The 21,678-nt window shown below is 46.5% G+C and overlaps 2 pseudogenes; one reads left to right on the top strand and one right to left on the bottom strand.

Moving 5' to 3' along the window:
* Nucleotides 1-357: 357 nt before the first annotated feature.
* On the bottom strand, nt 358-7,561 carry LOC132659082 (testis-specific Y-encoded protein 1-like; annotated as a pseudogene).
* A 284-nt stretch (nt 7,562-7,845) lies between these two features.
* The window catches only part of LOC132658936 (testis-specific Y-encoded protein 1-like), a 36,994-nt pseudogene continuing 23,161 nt past the window's right edge, over nt 7,846-21,678 (top strand).

Here is a 21,678-nt window from a genome sequence, read left to right as displayed (position 1 = left end):
ATCTCAAACTCAGTGAGCAGCAGGAGGCCAGGGGATGGAAGGACCCACAAAGGATAATTCTTACAAAGATACTTAATACACACTGCCTCTAGTAGTATCACCTGGATTCTGGTGCTGCCAAACAGCTGATTTGATGGAGACTTGCTTCACTCACAGACACACCAAGTCCCCAAATAGACAGTCTCAGGAGGTCACCTGCTACATGCACGACCCAAATTCAGGCTCCACAGCCAGCTTGCATGAGTCTGAGCATCCCCATTTGGGAAAGGACAGTGTCCCTGTAGTATCACATGAGTGTCCCTTCAGGGCCCACCTTCAGACCCCATCTCCACACATGTTTCTGTCAGTTACTCTCATGGAAGAACCTTTCTGCCCAGGGTACTACTTCAGGGGATCGTCCCACACATCTTGGCCAACAATCTGCTGGCAATATGAGCAAGGTGAGCTAGCAGCCAAGAATCCCAAAATGAATTGCTAACTGTGTTCAGGCCCAAAGCAACCACACCTCAGCAATCCTGTTCGATTCCAAGCAGTTGTGACCTGACAACCAGCCGACTCCATGCTGCGGCTGGATGCTCCCCATTCAAAGTCCCAGAACCAGTGGATAGGAGTGAAACAACGTGCCTTATGCCCTACAGAGAGACAGGAGATGGGTGTGGATCCCACAGGTGGACAATCCACAACCTTGCACACCCACACTCATCACCCCAGGAACCACGTTTTACAAGTGATGTCAAGGTAATTCTACTTAGTGGTCACTGAGTTCAAGAAGTAAGGGGGTCCTGAAAGGAAAATATCAACTTGCAGTGGGACGATGGATGGCTCCGCAACAGCACCTGTCAGGATAGGGAGCAGGGAAAAGGTTCCTGCGCCACCTCCTCTTCCTGAGCAGCAGACTTCAAAGAGAAGCAGAAAGGATACAGCTACGGCCCAGAAGCAAGGGATGCCCCAGGTGATGGCGATCCTCCAAGCCAAGTCAGACTTCCTCCTCTGATGGTTCTTGCACATGAACTGGAAGTAGGCCCTGCAGTTTTTCTTTATGCTCAGAGCTCAGTTCCACCAGCAGGGCAGCCATTACCTTCAGCACATCTTGCCCTGGAACCTCAGTAATGCTCCTGGGCCTTTCCTGGCCCTGCTCCTCCACCGTCTTCTCAGCTCCTGGAAGAACCCCTATTGCTGCTCCTCATCTGCCACAACATCCACCTCCTCCATGACGTTTTCCGCAAGCAGCTGGAACAACCACCCATCCCCACCACGTCTCCATCCAACAGGGGCTCACTGTCGTCCACTGCCTCCACCCTGCATAGGGTGGCTCCTTTGCCTGGCATGACAACTTGTGGCTGCAAGGTCCCAGCCTCAAAAAGCCTGAGGATGGCAGGCCACCAACCCCAGCGCCCTGAAACCACAGCTCACAACTAGGAAGGTCTGGGATCCCAGGATGCTCCCGCATTCCTCTGACCACCTTTCACACTCCTCTTGGCCCTGATCGTGACCCCAGGCTGGGGCAGATGTGAAGGGACGGGACATAATAGCACAAGTAGTGCTCAAATGCGGGTCAGGCTGCAGTAATCCTGTGGGACCCACTGGCTCTTTAGGGTTGGGGAGTGAGGGGGATGGTAGGGAAGCAGGGGCTGGTGTGTGTCCAGTGGCCTGAGGCTGAAGAAAGGGGTGGCAGACAGCACGGGACAGGGTGAACAGGCCCTGGGGAAATCAGCCGAATAGGTGGATCTCTAGGCTGTAAGCCACGCACAGGCTGCTGGCTCAAATCTAGTCCAATGGCCGAGAGCATGGTGGGTGGCACCCTTACGGACACGCCCCTCAAACGTAGGGCATCTTCTATGGTTCCTGGGCTGCAGCGCACCCACATGGCATATAACACTCCAGGGAGGTAATGGGTTTTGCATCTGCTGATACCCCAGGCGCTGTCATTGACCAGGCTCTGGAAATTCCAATGATGGGTTCCTGCTTCACAGTCTGAACAGCACACTCCTGTGTCCCTCTGGACCCTCAGTAACTGAGAACTCTCCCTGTATATCCAAAGGATAAACAGGGGCTGGACATGGCTGGATACTTTTCTCCATGGGACACAGAACCTGTTGTCCGAATGCTAGGGGAGAAGGGAAAAACCCCACTGTTTGCTACAGTTGATCTCCACTGTTCAGGGACACCAGAGCCTTAGGGTACAGAGCTCGCTCTGTGTCTCTTCATCTCTGCTTCTGGCATAACACTGTTTTGGGCAATCCTTCCATGTGTGTACCAAGGGCTGGTGTCTGTTTGTCTCCACCTCTCTAAGTGGTGCTCTTGCTGTCTGCCACTCTCTGGACACCAGAACTCATACGAGAAGTTTATATGAGAAGGCAAGCCCTTCTCCTCCTTAGTAAGTTGCACCCATGGGAGATCAGACTTTGTTAGTCCACACATTCGGAGAGTGCTTTCTCAGCCTTGAAAGTCAACAGTGGGTGGTCACTGCTGAACTGCAGAAGGTGTGGTGTGACCCTCCCTCCCGCGGAGGATCAAGCTAAATTATCCGTCCTATAGTCCTGATACCCAATATATGTGTTCTGCAAAGTGTACAAAGAGTGATGATTCAGACTGGAAGACTGCAGGTAGCAGGTGCTTATGCTGTAGTTCTGGTCCATCACTGAAACCACACAAAAAAGGCAAGGGTTGCTCATGCTCATGGTAAGGTCAGGGAAAGTATGCCTGGCACTTGGGAAGGATGGAAAGGCCCTTGTATCCGGGTGTGCAAGCGGCTGTGGGGTTCACCCACCATGGCTTCTGTGTCTGGGATTGCAGCCTGTTCTGTGTCTCAGATCTTCTGCACACTCACTGGTCGCCCCCAGGCACTTTATTCCTGCCTCTCCTTTCTGCCAGGCATCCTTGCTGTACCACTGTGATTCCACTCAGAACTTGCTTACTCAGTGAGATAACTGGGATCAGTAAGTACCCTGGCTTCAGTGCTTCTGCTAGCTAGAGTCTACGTACCTTTTCCTATGGCTTTCATGTTTTTGCTATTCAACTTCCGTCACCTGGTTAGGTCAGTTCTGACAGCTCATGCTCATAAGCGTACTGGCAGGTGCATCTGCATGCACATGCGTGAACACACTAACGTCCCTGAGAGGAAACTTGCACATATGCAGAAGTACAGGCTTTCTTCTCCCGGAACGTGATTTTTGGTAACCACCCGACTTTCTTTGTTCTGGCTATTTTTTTTTTTTCCACTTGCTCGTCAATCATGTCAGGTTGTACTTCTAACCCTGTGACAGCACCAAGAGTGTTTGAGTCACCCATGCCTCACTGATTTACTAAATACCAAGACTCCCTTTCAGTTGCTCTCATTGGGGCCAGGTAGGTCTTCATACAATCAGCTATATCTGCTTGCCCACACAGCTGAAGTGCCAATGAAGCCTGTCCTTGGTTGGGCCCAAAGACATCTAAGACAGTCACTGGGAAGGCAGCGTCCATCTGAGGGTCACCTGGGGAAGATCTGCTATGACAAAATCAGAGTATCTGCTCCAGCAAGACTGCCAGAATCCTCCCTCAGGTGCAGCCGTGTTCCTTTTCCTGTCTAGAACCACAGCAAGGGGTATGACCCCAGAGGAAAGAAGGAATTCACATCCGGACTTTCAGCACGAGCCATGGGTTGGTTATCTTTGGCAGGACTGCTATTGCCTAGACCCTGACCCTGAAAACCAGCAGGTTCAAATTGACCCCAGGGGCTTCCCTGTCTCCCACTCTCTAGAGATCCCTTGGGACATGCAGCAAGCCCACCATTCTTGCTTCCTCCCTGTTACCTCCTTCATAGGTACGTCCTGGCAGAGTGCCACATATGGACACCCACCCCTGCACTTTCTTTGCCTATCTGCACTGCCAGGGAGGCTGGAAGTGCCTGGAGGCATGCCACACTCACATCCTGTCTCTCCAAGGATGCCTGTGGTTTTTCACAGACAGCCTACCTAAGCTCATCTTGTGTTGTGCATCACATAATGTGAGTGTGTGCCACCCTCATGGAAAGAGTGTGCTGGCTGATGGGCTGATCCTGGGCAGCACAGGCCCAGGACATTCCTGGTGTTCCTCACATGTGTGGAAAAAGACTCCAGTGCAGCAGACAATCTGTGCCTCATTCTCCTTTGGGTTTCTGCCCTTCTCTACAGGACCTTAGCCTCCTCACCAACCCAGTCCTGCCATAGCCACATCCACATTTCCACAGAACGGCCCATGTGCCCACAGAATGAGAGCTTTACAGCCAGTGGTTTCAAAGACCCAGCCCATCTGATTTGTCCTGGGTGAATCCTCAGAGCATGTAACCCCTCTTCCCGGTCCAAACACACACAATAGCAAGGTAGAAATGGTGAGTGTGTTTTTGTATTTGGTCTTCATCTCTGCATCTGCCCTAGGCCTGACACCCCCCCCCCACACACACACGTATGACACAAGCACATGTGTGTATACACACTCATGCTCAGCATGGGGACACAAACCCAAACAGGAAACAAAGGTGTTTCAGGAGCCTGTGTTCCCTGTTTGTATTTGTGTCCCCATGCTGAGCATGTGTATGTATACACACATGTGTTTGGGTCAGCTGGGTGTGTGTGTGTGTGTGTGTGTGTGTGTGTGTGTGTGTGTGTGTGTGTGTGTACATGTGTCTGGCCCAAGGAAGATGTAGATATGAAGGCGACAGGAGAGCAGGTGCTGAACAACCATAAGGGGAAGCACGAGGTGTCCCCAGTCTAAGGGTGGTTGGTCGCTGCAATGTCGGAGATGGAGTCAGTAGGCACCATGTCCTGTCCTTGTGGCTTCCTGTCCACCTCCTCCCCGAGCTCTTCCATATTTTCCCAAGGTAGCCTGAAGCCGTTTCCAATGCAGCATGTGTGGTGGTGCTGGGCCACCGAGTGGCGGAGGTGGAAATCCACAGAAGATCCCAAAGTCAGCACACAGGTGCACTGGGATGCCAGAGAGGATGCTCTTGCAATGATAGGCCTTCCCAGAGTAATGGGTGGGTTTGAAGGGCCCAGGCAATCTCAAACTCAGTGAGCAAAAGGAGGCCAGGGGATGGCAGGACCCATGGAAGGATGATTCTGACAAAGAAACTTAATTCATCCTGCCTCTAGTGGAATCACCTAGGACTCTCACTCTGCAACCACAACTGATTTGAGGGCACTTGTTTCACTCACGGACACACTGAATCCCCAAGCCCCAGTTTTAGCAGTCCACTTGCTACATGCATGGCCCAAATTCAGACTCCACAGCCAGCTTTCATGAGACTGAGCATCTGCATTTGGGAAAGGACAGTGTCCTGGCTAGTACACAGCTGTCCCTTCATGGCCCACCTCCAAACCCCTTCACCGCACGTGTCTCTGTCATTAAAGAATCTTCTCTCCTGGGGTAGTCCTTCAGGGGATCATCCCACTTGTCTTAGCTGAAAATCTGCTTGCAACACTTTGCTGCTGAGCAAGCTCAGCCCTGGGCTGACCAGGATCAGAACCCTCACATGAGCAGCCAAGAACTCCAACAACACTCATCAACTGTATGCAGGACCAAAACAATACCACCTCAGCAATCCTGTTTGATTCTGGGCAGCTGTGGCCTGACAACCAGTTGAGAAAGTTAAGGCTCCTGGTGTCCAGCCTGCAGCTGCTGCTCCCTGTTCAAAGTCCTAGAAGCAATGGACTGGAGTGGAACGATGTACCCTATACCCTGCAGGAAGAGAGGGGAGATGGGTGTGGATCCCATAGGTGGATCATCCACACCCCTGCACACCCACAATCATCATTCCTGGACTCACATTTTACCAGTGATGTCAAGGTAATTCTCCTTAATGATCACTCTTTTCAAGAAATAGGGGTGCTCCCGAAAGGAAAAGATCAGCTTGAAGCATGACCATGGATGGCTTGCACCTGTACCTGCTAGGATAGGGAGGAGGGAAAAGGTGCAAGCTTCTAGGCTCCTCAGCTTGCCTCCCAGGCAGGCATTAACAGCTTCCATGAAGCTTCTCCAAACTCTCACAGTGTAGGAACATGGATAACATGATCCTCCCACACCACCCCAAGTCCCATACCCACCTGTGTTCAGTCTCCCTCACTGACATTCTAGTCAATCATGTAGCTGAGAATGTCTTTATCTTTGTCGCTGATCATGACAGAAACTTGAGGGTGGTTCATAATCTGCTTGAGGTCAAGGAGCCATTTATGCCACATGCTGGGCCAGGAAGAGCCAGGAGCATCAGCCCTAGTCTGGGGTGGAAGAAGGGCACGGGAACAGGCATCTTCAACAATGCTGGGCACATCTGCTTACCCAGCCACTACTGATGAGCTCAGGCCCTGCCATACCATCAGACAAGCTCATGGCTCTGTGTTCCTGGTGGTGTTCTCTCATCTGAGGTGGTCTGCATTCCCCAAGCAGGAGCTGTTTCTGATAGCTGTTATTTCCCAGACCTGTGTATGCTGGGTAGTGGCATGTCACTGCTTACATGGTAGGACTTACAGTCATTGTGACAAACCATGTCTGAAAGCAAACGGGTTGGTGTTGGCTAGCGTATGTGTACATATGTTGTGTGGGTTTGGTGTGTGTGTGTGTGTGTATGTGTGTGTGTGTGTGTGTGTGACTCCCATATCTCAGTTATTTTTGGAATCATTCAGCTTTACAACAATAACTGTCAGCTAAGGCTGCTCCAGTGTACTGTCTCTGGTCATTTCTGACTTAAAGGCTATTCCTTCTCAGATGGAGACCTGAGGTAGACACACAAAGTCATGGCTGCGACACTTACAGGTGTGGTCCTGCCCGGACTCTACTCAGCTGTGCCTTTGGAGCCTGCCCCAGTACCGCACTTTCTTCAGGGTCCACCAGCACCCATCTTGTGCCCTTGCCTCCACTCCTCCTCTTGCTCCTGCCTCTGCACCTCCCCCTCCTCCTGCGCAGTGGACCACAAGGAGTAGCAGAAAGGATATACCACGTTGGCCCAGAAGCCAGGGATGCCCTGGATGATGGCACTCTTCTGAGCCAAGTCACGCTTCCTCCTCTCCTGGCTCTTGCACATGAACCAAACGTAGGCCCTGCAGGTTTTCTCAGGCTCAGAGCTAAGTTCCACTTGCAGGGTCGCCAGTGCCTGCAGCACATCTAGTGCCGGGAGCTCACTCGGGCCTCCAGGCCTTTCCTGGCACTGCTCCTCCACCGTCTTCTCTTCCAGCTCTAGGGAGGACCCCTGTTGCTGTTACTCATCCGTCACAACCTCCACATCCTCAATGATGTCCTCTGCAAGCAGCTGGAAACCCCGTCTGATACCTGCCACAACTCTGTCCACCTGGGCCTCGCTGTGCTCTCCTGCCTCCACTCTGAAGAGGGTGGCATCTTCACCTGGTGTGACCACTCATGGCTGCAACGTCCCAGCCATGCGCAGCATCAGCAGGACAGGCTATGGGGCCCCATCCCCCTGAGCACCCATGCTCACAGCTAAGAAGACCCAGGGTCCCAGGACACTCCCACGTTCCTCTGACTGCCTCTCACACTCCTCTTGGCTCTGACCATGACCCCAGCCTGGGTCAGATGCTAAGGGACAGGACATAATAGCACCACAGCAAGTGGTGAGCAATGGCGGCCCAGAGTGCAGTAATCCTGTGGGGCCCACTAGCGTTTTTGGTGTGGGGAGTATGGGGCATGGTTCAGAGGCTATGGCTGGTGTTGTGGGGGGGGTGGCCTGAGACTATAGAAACGGGTGGTGGCAGCCCAGGACAGGGTGAACGGGCCCTGGGACATCAGCCAAACAGGCGGGGCCCTAGGCTGTGAGCCACGCACAGGCAGCTGACCCAAATCTAGACCAACAGCCAAGAGAGTAGTGGACAGCACACGATGGACATGCTCTTAGACCAGATGACATCTTCCGTGTTCCTGGGATCCAGCTCCACTACGTGGCCAGTCTCTGCTCCAGAGAACTATCAGGTTTTGCATCTGCCGCTACCTCAGGGGTTGTCATTGATCTAGATCTGGAAATTCCAACCACGGATTCCTGATCCACAATCCAAACAGCACACACCTGTGTCCCACAGGACCTTCAATAACTGGGAGCTCTCCCTGAGTATCCAAAGGATACACAGGGGTGCCAAGTGGCTGGATACTTTTCTCCATGTGACAGACAGACTGTTGCTGGCCGGATGCTAGGGGAGTAGGGAAAAACCCCACCGTTTGCCACGTTGATCTCTGTTGTTCAGGGACACCAGGACCTTAGGGTACAGAGCTCTCTCTTTGTCTCTGCTTTGGCATAGCACTGTTTGGAGCAATCCTTCCTTGTGTGTACCAGGGCTGGTGTCTGTGTGTCTCCATCTCTTTAAGTGGTGCCGTTGCTGTTTCCCACTGTATGGACACCAGCGCTCATAGGAGAAGCTTATCCTTGGAGTGAAGGCAAGCCCTTCTCCACCTGAGTGAGTTGGACCAATGGGAGATCAGATATTTTTAGTCTGCAGGTTTGGAGAGTGCTTTCTCAATCTTGAAAGCCAACAGTGGGCAGCCACTGCTGAACTGCAGAATGGGTCGGGTAACCCTCCCTCCCTCACTGGACAGACATGAACCTGCACAGGCCTGAGGTGGCTTGGCCACACTTTCCACAGAGGGAGAAATGGGGCATGCTCTGCTGGCATGAGGAAGCTCCCTGAACCTTGTTCAAATTCCTGCCAGTGAGTCGCTAAGGACAGCTCCCTGTTAAGTTCCATGACTCACTGGTGCGGGAGACATGTACGTCTGCCCATTTACCCTATTGAGGCCCTTTCAAGTGGTTCTGTTCTCCATCTGAGAACATGTACCAGCCTGCCCAGTTACCCAATCCTGTGGGGCTGGGAGCAGCAACAGGATCAATCTAAGCCATCCATCCTATAGTCCTGACCCCCTGTATATGCTTTGTGCAAAGAGTACAAAGAGTGATGTTTCAGACTGGAAGACTATGCAGGTAGCAAGTGCCTATGCTGCCTTGCTGGTCCATTTCAGAAACCTCACATAAATGGCAAGTGTTGCTCATGCTCATGGTAAAGTCAGGGAAAGAATGTCCAGTGCTCGAGAAGGATGGAAAGGCCATTGTAGCTGCATGTCCAAGGGGCTGTGGGGTCACCCACTGTGGCTTCTGTATCTGGGATTGCAGCCTGTTCTGTGTCTTGGATCCTCTGCACTCTCACTGGTGGCCCCCAGTCAATTTCTTCCTGCCTCTCCTTTCTGCCAGGCTTCCTGGGTGCACCACTGTGATTCCACTTAGAAATTGCTCACTCAGTGAGATAACAGGCATTAGTACGGTGTTTCCAGTGCTTCTGATGGCCTGAGTATGTACGTTTCCCTATGGCTTTCATGTTTTCGCTATCCAACTTCCATCACCTGGCTAGGTCAGTTCCGACACTTCATATTCACAAGCGTACTGTCAGGCGATTATGTGCACACATATGCACACACGTGGGTGTGTACACACTAATTTCCCTGAAAGGAAACTTGCAGATATGCAGAAGTACAAGCTTTCTTCTCCAGGAACATGGGTTTTGGTAACCACCCGAGTTTCTTTGTCCTGGTTATTTTCTTTCACATGCTCATCAATCACGTCAGGTTGCACTTCTAACTCTGTGATTTAGCCTCAAAGGCTACAAAATTTTGGCATTTGCTCCTGACAGGGACCGATCTGCAGAGAACTGGGCAGGTTGGAAACACTCGCCCTGGACAGCTGAGTGACAGGCACCTGCGTTCTGCATTCTCCCATCACCTTGGACAGCTTCCCAGTACCAGTCAGGCTATTCTGATCCGTTGTCTGTGCAATCCTTCAGGGGACAAGAAAACAAGGATGTCTGGGCTCAGCTGACTTGGAGAACTGTCTTTTTGGTGTGCACCTATCTAGGTCATTCCTCATTAAATTCATGTCCCTTTGGCTAGCCTACCACCCGTTAGGGCCCACAACATTCTGAGTGAGGCCCCCTGTTCTTTCTATCTGTGTAGCTTTCTATGTGCACATGTCTACCTGTGCTTCCAAGTGCTATCTCCCTTTAGCAGGAAAAGTCCAAAGAGATGCCGGAGCCTCCAAGGGCCCCCAGGGACTGTGATGAGCCTGCATGTGATCCAATGCTGTGAGGATTCGTGTTTATGTTTGGCAAAACCAATACAATCTGTAAAGTGAAATAAAAAAAATTTAAAAAAAATTAAACAAACAAATTCTTCCCAGAAATGAAGATTGTTTACAACCCAGTGTGTGTCCATTGGCTGGACATGGTCCTTGGAATTTTGCTGATGGACCCTAAACTTCAACATGATGGCAGAAGGCAGAAAGACATTTAGATGTTGTTCTACAAAAGCAAGAATAAAGGCACTACTGCCAAAAAGATGACACAGAGGAAACAATAATAGTCTTCTATCATTGGAAAAATGTAATGGTCCCAGGGAGAGTAATTAGATAATATATAAAGGATTCTTGGGAAGAAAAATTCAGACTCTCAGGAACATTTTCTACATGTCAGGACTTGTGAAATAGTGTTCCAAAACAAGAGGCAGAAACTGTCTTCACTGAAACGTGGAAAGTCAAGTGATAATGGAACATGATAAAAACTCCAGCTGGGTATCTCCAATCTACTTCTTGAAGATGAATTTGCCAAGATTTAGATTTAAGAAAGATCTTGAACTGTAGCCCAAGAATGAACAAGCTATTGCTGCATGGAAAACATAGATACGTCTCATTAAGTATAATGTTAAGTAATGTAAGCTAGACACAGAGATGCATACTGTATGATTCTGTTCATGTAAAGGTCCAAAAGAGATAAAACTAATCTATGTGTTGAAAGTCAGATACCCTAGTTATCTTTGGAGTGCAGTGATTGCGAGAGACACAAGAGAGTTTTCAGGGTTGCCAGTAATTTTCTGTTTCTTGATTTGGATGCTAATTATGCGGATGTGTTTAGTTTGTGAGTATCCATTGAACTGTACACTCATGATTTATGTATTTTTCTATATGTGCATTTCAATAAAAAGTTATAAAGCTTTAAAAAATAAATAAATACATAACAATGTAGTGAGGAACGTGCACATAGATAGAGGGCCACTTCTGATACAAGGCGTGCAACCTGAGGCCATAAAGATAAGGTGGCATTTCACCTTCTGTTTATGACTACCCTGACCCACGGAATCCCCAAACAGATGATGACCTGGAAAACCTGCCCTTACTGAGCCCACAGATCAAGCCTCCCTTGGGCAGATAGCAGCTTTTCTGTCTCAAAAACAACAAGAGGGCTTGATTCCACCCACCCTCACTGATTTGCTAAATGTAAATACTCTCTTTCAGTGGGTTTCATTAGGCCCAGGTAGAACTCCATACAGTCAGGCATCCCTGCTTACCTACAGAGCCCATGTGCCTAGGAAGCCAGTCCTCGGTTGGGCACAGAGACATCAAAGACAGTCACCCAGGATGCACCTCCTCTTCCTGGTCCAAACACATACTACAACACAATAGAAACGGTGAGCGTTTTTCTGTATTTCGTCTAATGGAAGATTTCTCGAGCCAAGTTCCTGTGTTATTACTGGCCATCCTTTCCTCACTCCCATCCTGGACAGGGTCACGGCAGAGATACAGTGAGCAACCACCCTCAGAGTTGTGATGCCTTGTGTCTTCTCTTCTGGTTGCTTGGCATCTCCTCTCTTGTTCCCTTCATCTCTGCTTATTGTGTCAGGATTTGCAATCCCTGTTGCACACTGTGTCTTTAAGCAAGGGGGTGGTGTGCATGTGTATGTGTGCATGTATGTGTGTGTGTATGTGTCTTCAGCAAGAAAGCCCTAGGTCTCTGACCTGCTCCCTGTCTTTACAACAGATGGTGGGCATGTGTCTGAATTTGTCTGGCACTCAGAGCAGATGAGAATAGCAGCCCCTTCCAGTTCCTCTTTGCTGGTGGACCACCTCATGCCTTTGCATTGCACTAGTGAGAGCAACTACAGGGGCTCTGACTGAATGGCATGGGTCTTGGACTCCTGCTATCTCAGCTATTTCGCAGGATCATCAACATTTACAATAATAACTGTCTCTGGTGGCCGCTCTGGTGTACTGTTTTTTGTCATTCCTGACCTAGAGGCCTCAGGTGCTGATCCTCCTCAGATGCAGGCCTGAGGGAGACACCCAAAGTCATGGCTGTGACACTTACAGCTGTGGCCCTAAGGGACTCTTCTCAGCTGTGCCTTTGGAGCCTGCCTCTGCCTTGGACCACACTTCATTCAGGGGTCTCCCATGCTTCCCCTGTTCCCTTGCCCTGTAGCCTCACCTGTTTTAGCATGATCTTCAGCACAATCATCTTGAATGTACCTTTGCCATTCTTTAAGCTCACAACTTTTAACAGCACAGTAACATAATTTTTCTAATGTGCACTGTTAGAGTTTGATGAGCTCTTGTTGAGTTTCTTGGTTTCAGTTAGGAAGCCCTGCATTACTCTTAGGGCTCTAGAAGCCTCTGAAACAAAGGAAAGACTACAAGTATTCCAGACTAATTTGATGATGACATAGGTTTCTAAATACTTAACAGATTCTGCTTCCCCACCACCTAATAAATTACCCCTAACTCCTGAAGATCTTCATGATTTTATTGCAGGAATCTGGTAGAATTGAGATTTCTCAGTGCTTCGTATTTTCATCAGTAAGCTTTTCTAAGGTGAAAAACACATTGGCTTTAGTTTTTAAGTTAGTCCTAGACATCGCAATCAGGGAAAAAGGAAATAATAGGAATAAAGATTGGAAGAAAAAAAAATACTGTTAGAAGATGACATGACCATCTACACAGCGAACAATAAGGATGTCAGCAGAAAATTACTTGAGCTAATCAATGAATAGAGTATATCTTCAGGATACAAAATTAATACTCAGGAATCCCTTTCATTCTGATACACTAGCAATGAAAAGCAAAAAAGAGAACTTAAGGAAAGTATCTCATTCACCATCCAGGGAAGAGAATCAAATATTTAGGAATATGTTCACTTGAAGAAAGCAAGGACCTGGTACAGAAAACCATAAAGCCATGGTGAAAGAAATCAAAGATCACACAAATAGATGAAGAAGTGTGTCATGTTCTTGGGTCAGAAGAATCAATATAGTGACCATGAGTGTGCAACTCAAGGCAATCTATCAGTACGTTCATTCACATTGATATTCTCATATTCCACTGTGAAATCCCTATCAAAACACCAATGGTGTTTTTCACTGAACTAGAACAAATGATTTCACAATCTGTGTGGAAACACAAAAGACCTCCAATGAGGAAATCACTCTTTAGAAATCATGGAAACGGAGGAATCAGACTTCCTGACTTCAGACTATACTACAAAGCTAATCATCAAGATTATAAGGTCCTGGGCAAAAGACAGATATACAGATCCATGGAACAAAATAGGAAGTCCAGAGACAAAGCCACACACCCACGGCCTCCTTGTCTCTGACAGAGGAGGCATCAATATGCAACGGAGCAAAGACAACCTCTTGAACAAGCAGGTCTGGGAAAACAGGTCAACCACATTAAAAGAATAAAATGTTTGCTAATGGCACACACACAAACAAATGCAAAATGGATTAAAGACCTAAGCGGAAGACCAGAAACTATAATGTTCTTAGAGAAAAACAAAGGTAGAACACTCTCTGACAGAAATCATAGCAAGATCTTCTCCTCAGTGACACACCTCCCAGAGTAATGGAAATAAACACAGAAGGAAACAACAGTGACCGATTTAAATTTCTAAGCTTCTGCACAGTGAAGGAAACTATAAGCAAGGTGAAAAGACAGCCTTCAGAACTGGAGCAAATTACAACAAATCAAAGAACTGCCCAAGAGTTAATCTCCCACATATACAAGCAGCTCATGCAACTCAATACCAGAGAAATAAACAACCCAACCAAAAAGTGGGCAAAAGAACTAAATAGATATTTCTCTAGAGAACATATACAGATGGCTAATGAACACAGGACACATGCTCAACATCCCTCATTATCAGAGAGATGACAGTCAATACCACAGTGAGATGTCATCTCACACTGGTCCCAAGGACCATCACCCAAAGTCTCAAACAGGAAACACTGGAGAGGGAGTGAAAAGGTAACCAACTTACACTGTTGCTACGAATGAAAACTGATGTAGCCACAAAAAACCATATGATTTCTTAAAAACCTGGAAATGGAACTCTCTTATGACCAGCAATCACCCAAGCATACACTCCAAGGAAAGCAAAACTGAAAGAGACACATGTACGCCACTGTTCATCCCACAATTGCCAGGGTCCAGCACATGCAGGATTCAGGCAAACCCTCAGGAGAAATGGCGAATGATTTAGAGACAGATAAGGAAAGAATGTTGTAGATAAGAAAATAAGGGAGAGAAAGTGGCTGTTATTCCTTGGCCGGGCAAGAGGGAGCTTCTGTGTTCCAAGGGATCAGCCTGAAAAAGGGAGGGAGGGAGAGGGAGAGAGAAAGAAAGAAAGAGAAAAAAATAAAAACACGGGGTGACCAAGCTTCTTCGGTGAGCAAGGCCCATTATTTTACTTTCAAAAGAGACTTTTATACCTTAAGTTGTGTATAGAGGGAAATGAAAGATGCAAAGTCATACAGAGTCAGCCCAAACATTACATCTTTATCAAAACCATGACTTTTTTTTTTTCTGCATGCCTTTCTGATAAACAATATTGTGTACATTATCTTCTGGCCTTGGAGGCCTGTGAACATTTTATGACCCTCTTTAGATAAAGGCTCTTCAACCAGAAAACTTATTTTCCCTTGAAATGTGTTTTCTTTATATTTCTAATCTATGTCACCCTCAGAAAGTATCAAACAAGTTACATTTCTCATGGAGGAAAGGCGCAGTGAGTTACAAGAAAGAAAGAACCAATTAGCTCAAAGGTCTGATGTAGTTAATTTCAAGGCTACACTTGTTCTTCTTACATTACAACTATGTTAACTAATGCACTCTCAGGTGTCCGATGGATAAGAGACATGGGAACTCAGCAACAAGCTTTGGCCCAGTAATGAAATCCTATGCCAGCACTACTCTAATAACTTTTAATTCTTTGAAAGGCTCTATGTTTTAGGCTTCCTGTGCTTCTCACAGTAGGGAGGCTGTGAACAATCATATGCGTAACTGCAAGAGTCTGGATAAACCTGTCAAGCATGCTAGAATGCTAACAGTGGGGGTTTGATTTGAAATATTTGTCTCATGTCCAGGAGACTTATTAGCTAGAACCCTAAGCTGATTTACTCCAGAGAAAGGTGGTTGTGGATAGCCCCCTGTATGTCAGGAGAGTTGGTGAAAGGCACAAAATAGTAAGACAGACAGATTCTGGTTTTGCGGTAGATGCTCTTGTATACATAATGTGTGCTTGTGTCACCTGTGTTTTTGTGGGTGTGTTCAGCCCAGGGCATATGCAGAGATGAAGGCAATAGGAGAGCAGGTGCCAAGCAACCAGGAAATAAGGTATGTGTCCCCAGTCTGAGGTTGGTAGGTCGCTGAGTCTCCTCAGTGATCCTGTCCAGAGTGGAATGGGGAGAAGATGGCCAGTGATAACTAGAGACTGTGGCTCCACAAATCTACAGTTAGACCAAATACAAAACATGTTCACAATTTCTACTGTGTTGTGTGTTTTGACTGGGAAAAGGGGGTCATGGTCAGGATTCACACAGGGAAAATCAAGTGATGTAGGGCCTTGAAATCAGTGCCTGTGGAGTCCTCAGTCTGTAGGGACATGGGCTGGCCTGTGGAAATGTTGGACATGGCTGCAGGAGGACCTGGAATGGTGAGGAGGCTAAGGTCATGCAGAGAAGAGCAGAGACCTGAAGGAGAAAGAGGCATAGATTGCCTGCTTCACTGGAGACTTTTTCCACACATGTAAGAAGGAGACCTGGGAAGGTCCTGGACAGCCAGCATGCTCTCTCCCCAAGGGTTGCATACACTGGCACGATGCAACACAAAACACAAGATATGCCAAAGTAGGTTCTCCATACAAAACCACAGGTATGCTAGATGAGACAGGGTGTGAGTGTGGCATGCACCAGGCACTTCCAGCTCTCCTGGCACTGCAGAAAGAAAAGGAAAATGCAGATATGGGTGTATATGTATGCCCCTCTGTCAGGGTGTGCCTATGAGGGAGGGAACAGGAAAGAAAGACAGTGTGCTACTTTTTGCGCCAAGGGACCTCGAGAAACTGGGAGACAGGGAAGCCCCTGGGGTCAGTTCAGAGCCTGCTGGTTTTCAGGGTCCATGGTCTAGGCAACAGTGATCCTGCCAAAGATACCCCATGGCTATTGCTGAAAGTCCTGACATGAATTCTTTCCTTCCTCTGGGGTCTTGCCCTAGCTGTGGGGCCAGACCAGAAAAGGTGTGCATCTACACCTGAGGGAGGATTCTGGCAGTCTCGCTGGAGCAGAATCTCTGAGTTTGCAGCCACCAAGTGTCACGCCAGGCTAAGGGGCCACACTCTTCATGGTGGAGGCAGTGAAGGACAGCTAGGCTGTTGTGGACAGAGATGTGGTGGGAATCGGGCGGAATTTCCAGCTGCTGGTGGAAGGCATCATGGAGGAGGTAGAGGTTGTGGTGGATGAGGAGCAGAAACAGCAGTCCTCCCAGGAGCTGTAGGAGAAGACAGTGGAGGAGCAGGGCCAAGAAATCCCCAGAAGCCCGAGTGAATGCCAGGCGCTAGATGCCCTTCAGGCCCTGGCAGCCCTGCAGGTGAAACTGAGTTGTGAGAAAGAAAAGAACTGCAGGGCCTACATTCGGTTCATGTGCGAGAACCATCAGTGTAGGAAGTGTCACTTGGCTCAGAGTAGTGCCATCATTCAAGGCATCCCTGGCTTCTGGAGCAAAGCTGTATCCTTTGTGCTGAACCTTGGGGTCTTCTGCTCAGGTGGAAGAGGAGGAGAATGGAAAAGAGCAGGAGATGCAGGATGGGTGGGGGCGAGGGCACAAGAAGGGCACCTAGAAGCCCCTGAAGGAAGTGTGGTCCTGGGCAATTGCCAGTCTCCAACGGCACAGCCAAATAGGATCTGATCATGGACACAGCTGTAAGTGTCACAGCTATGTCTTTGAGTGTCTCTTTCAAGCCTGCATCTAAGGAGGAGCAGCATCCAAGTCCTCTAAGTTAGGAACAACCATAGATAGTACACCAGGGCAGCCTCAGCAGACAGTTATTGTTGTAAATATGGATTATCCCAGGATATAGCTGAGACATGGGAGTCACACACACACACACACACACACACACACACACACACACATGCACACGCACACACACATACAGATGTACACATACACACACACACCAACCCCTTGGGTTGCAGCCACAGTTTCTAACAAGGACTGCCAGTCTGACCATGGAAGCAGTGACATGCCACTACCCACCATACACAGTTCTGGAGGAGAAAAGTAGGGGTAAGAAACAGCCCCTGCTTGGAAAAGCAGACCACATCAAATGCACAACCCCACAAGGAACCCACAGCCATGCGCATGTCTGAAATTATGGGCCTGAGGATATCAGTGGTGGCTGGGCCAGCGGCACTGACCAGCATCTTGCAGATGCCTGTTCCATTGTCCTGCTCACACCCCAGTCTAGGGCTGATGCTCCTGGCTCTTCTTTGCCTGGCATGTGCCCAGAATGGCTCCTTGACCTAAAACAGATTATGAACCAGCCTCAAGTTTCTGTCATGAAAAGAAACCAAGTAAAGACTGCAGCTGGCCCAAACATTAGCCTGGATTTTAACAGGAGTGCCTGATTCACGGATTGGCTAAGCTGTTCCCGATACCCAGGTTTGATTGGAGGAATAAGGGATGTTTCCAAATGGTGTATAAGAACTAGGATTTTACAAATCTGGGTGACATACAGAGGGTATGAGTAGCCTCTGTTTCCAATGTTTCTCCATCTATTTGCCGTGAAATGTTGCGACCAGATGCCATGATCTTAGTTTTCTGAATGTTGAGCTTTAAGCCAACTGTTTCACTCTCTTCTTTCAATTTCATCAAGTGGAACTTTAGTTCTTCTTCACTTTCTTCCATAAGGGTGGTGTTGTCTGCATATCTGAGGTTATTGACATTTCTCCCAGCAATCTTGATTCCATCCTGTGTTTCATCCAGCCCAGGATTTCACATGATATACATTGCATAGAAGTTAAATAAGCAGGGTGACAATAGACAGACTTGACATACTCCTTTTCCTATTTGGAACCAGGCTGTTCTCCATGTCCAGTTCTCACTGTTGTTTCCAGACCTGCATACAGATTTCTCAAGAGGCAGGTCAAGTGGTCTGGTAATCCCATCTCTTACAGAATTTTCCAGTTTGTTTTGATCTACACAGTCAAAGGCTTTGTCATAGTCATATATGTATATATACATATATATATATAGTTTTATATATATATATAGTTTTATATATATATATATAGTCATAGTCATATGTATATCTGTGTGTATATATATATATACATATATATTTTTTTTTTCTGGAACGTGCTTGCTTTTTCAATGGTCCTACAGATGTTGTCAACTTGATCTCTGATTTCTGTGCCTTTTTGAAAACCAGCTTGGACAGAACATCTGGAAGGTCACACTTGTATTACTGAAGCATAGTTTGGAGAATTTTGAGGAATATTTCGCTAGTGTGTGAGATGAGTGCAATTGTGTGGTATTTGAGCATTCTTTGGCATTGCTTTTCTTTGGGGTTGGAATGAAAACTGACATTTCCCAGGTCCTGGCACTGCTGAGTTTTCCAAATTTGCTGGCATTTTGAGTGCAGCACTTTCAAGGCATCATTTTTTTAGGATTTGACATACCTTAATGGGAATTCCATCACCTCCACTAGCTTTGATCATAGTGATGCTTCTTAAGGCCCATTACATTCCAGGATGTCTGGCTCTAGGTGAGTCAACATTCTATCGTGATTATCTGGGTCATGAAGATCTTTTTTGTACAATTCTTCTGTGTATTCTTGCCACCTCTTCTTAATATCCTCTGTTTCTCTTAAATCCATACCATTTATATTCTTTATTGTGCATATATTAGCATGAAATGTTCCCTTGGTATCTCTAATTTCCTTGAAGAGAGTGCTAGTCTTTTCCATTCTATTGTTTTCCTCTATTTCTTTGCACTGATTTCTGAGGAAGGCTTTCTTTTCTCTCCTTGATGTTCTTTGGAACTCTACTTTCTAATTGGTACCTTTCTTTTTTTGCTTTGCATTTTAAAGCCCTTCTTTTCACAGTTTTGTAAGCCCTCCTCAAATAGCCATCTTGCTTTTTTGCATTTCTTTTTCTTGGAATGGTCTCCATTCCTGTCTCTTCTACAGTGTCACAAATCTCCGTCCATAGTTCATCATGCATCTATCAGATCTAGTCCTTTAAATCTTTTCTCACTTCCACTGTATAATCATCAGGAATTTGATTTAGGTTGTACCTTAATGGTCAAGCTGCAGACACCTTTTAATCATAACTGCAGTGGCTTCAATTTGACGTAAGTTGTTAGTAAAAAATTTAATAATGTACAAGTTTTATATTAACTACCTGTTTTTTTCTCTTTATTCTGATGCCTGCTTTTGTCATTTAAGTCAAGAAGACATCGTACTGTACTGGCTAATGCTTATGTCAAAGTTTTCATGTGACAGTAGAATCAGGTGGCCTCTTGACTATTCTTACATATAATTGTTCTTAAACATTTGATGCTTTATCTTGAAATATGATTTTAAGAATATTAGAATAAGCATCAACGTGTTCTCAAGCAAAAGTTTGTTAATGATCAATGTACTGTTTATTATCAGTAGAGTTAATGAGGGAAAGGAGAGACACAATTTAAGAAATACTCAGAGTGAGAAGTTGCTAAGTCAGCATATTTAAGGTGCAGTTTGAAATGAGCCGCTTTGATGTCCAAAGGTAGAGCATGCAGTCATGAAGATTTAAGACTGAGTTGTTTTTCTCAAATTAGTGGATAACTTAAATATTCCTAGTAGCAGATAGATTTTCATTTGAAATAGCATTTGTGATTTTGGATTAACAACTTCACTTTTGTTGATTTTTACTTCCTCTAAAAATAAGGGGGTAAATACATAAATGTAGCTGGAAAAGAATACAGACATTGTTTGAGAGATTAAAAGTCCTCTCATTTCTATGGAGAAAATTATTACCTATCACATTGAGATATTTCTCTTTTGTTATAATACTTGACCATTTTATTTTATTTTTTTAACTCATGGTTTGGTCCAAAGGTAGTACTAAAAGTTACCAACCTAATGAAAAATGTTACAGTTTAAGAAAAATTGAACAGTATCTTAGTTTTGTTTTGATTTTTTACTTTTTTGACACTTCTAAAGAATATGCTCAAGTAACCAAAATGTTGGGAAATGCACAAATGGAAGCAATGTATTTTGATGGTGTGACAAGGATATGTCATATCTGAGGAAGCTTGAAACAAAAGGTCAGTGTGAAGGTATCAGTCAGTCATTTCAGTCACTCAGTCGTGTCAGACTCTTTGCGACCCCATGAATCGCAGCAAGCCAGGCGTCCCTGTCCATCACCATCTCCTGGAGTTCTCTCAGACTCATGTCCATAGAGTCCGTGATTCCATCCAGCCATCTCATCCTGGGTCGTCCCCTTATCCTCCTGTCCCAATCTTTCCCAGCATCAGAGTCTTTTCCAATGAGTCAGCTCTTTGCATGGGGTGGCCAAAGTACCGGAGCTTCAGCTTTAGCATCATTGCTTCCAAAGAAATCCCAGGTTTGATCTCCTTCAGAATGTGCTGGTTGGATCTCCTTGCAGTCCAAGGGACTCTCAAGTTTCTTTTCCAACACCACAGTTCAAATGCATCAATTCTTCGATGCTCAACCTTCTTCACAGTCCAACTGTCACATCCATACATGACCACTGGAAAAAACATAGCCTTGACTAGATGGACCTTAGTCGGCAAAGTAATGTCTCTGCTTTTGAATGTGCTATCTAGGTTGGTCATAACTTTTCTTCCAAATACTAAGTGTCTTTTAGTTTTATGGCTGCAGTCACCATCTGCAGTTTGTTTTTTGAGCCCCCAAAAGTAAAGTCTAACACTTTCTACTGTTTCCCCATCTATTTCCCATGAAGTCATGGGACCAGATGCCATGATCTTCGTTTTCTGAATGTTGAGCTTTAAGTCAACTTTTTCCACTCTCCTCTTTTACTTTCATCAAGAGGCTTTTTAGCTCCTCTTCACTTTCTGCCATAAGGGTGGTGTCATCTGCATATCTGAGGTTATGGATATTTCTCCTGTCAATCTTGATTCCAGCTTCTGTTTCTTCCAGTGCAGCATTTCTCATGATGTACTCTGCATATAAATTAAATAAGCAGGGTGACAATATACAGCCTTGACGTACTCCTTTTCCTATTTTGAACTAGGCTGTTTTTCTATGTCCAGTTCTAACTGTTTCTTCCTGACCTGCATACAGATTTCTCAAGAGGCAGGTTTGGTGGTCTGGTATTCCCATCTCTTTCAGAATTTCCCAAAGTTTATTGTGATCCACACAGTCAATGGCTTTGGCATAGTCAATAAAGCAGAAATAGATGTTTTTCTGGAACTTTCTTGCTTTTTCCACTATCCAGCAGATGTTAGCAAAGAGGTACATTTTACTTTAATAAAAAACTTACCTTTATAAAATTAGCCTTTATTTCCAAGTGACTGACTTTTGTGAATTCCTGAATACTTCAAAAATA

This window comes from Ovis aries, chromosome Y, assembly GCF_016772045.2.
Source record: "Ovis aries strain OAR_USU_Benz2616 breed Rambouillet chromosome Y, ARS-UI_Ramb_v3.0, whole genome shotgun sequence".
In the NCBI taxonomy this organism is placed as follows: domain Eukaryota; kingdom Metazoa; phylum Chordata; class Mammalia; order Artiodactyla; family Bovidae; genus Ovis; species Ovis aries.
This window is presented reverse-complemented; position numbering and strand designations above follow the sequence as displayed.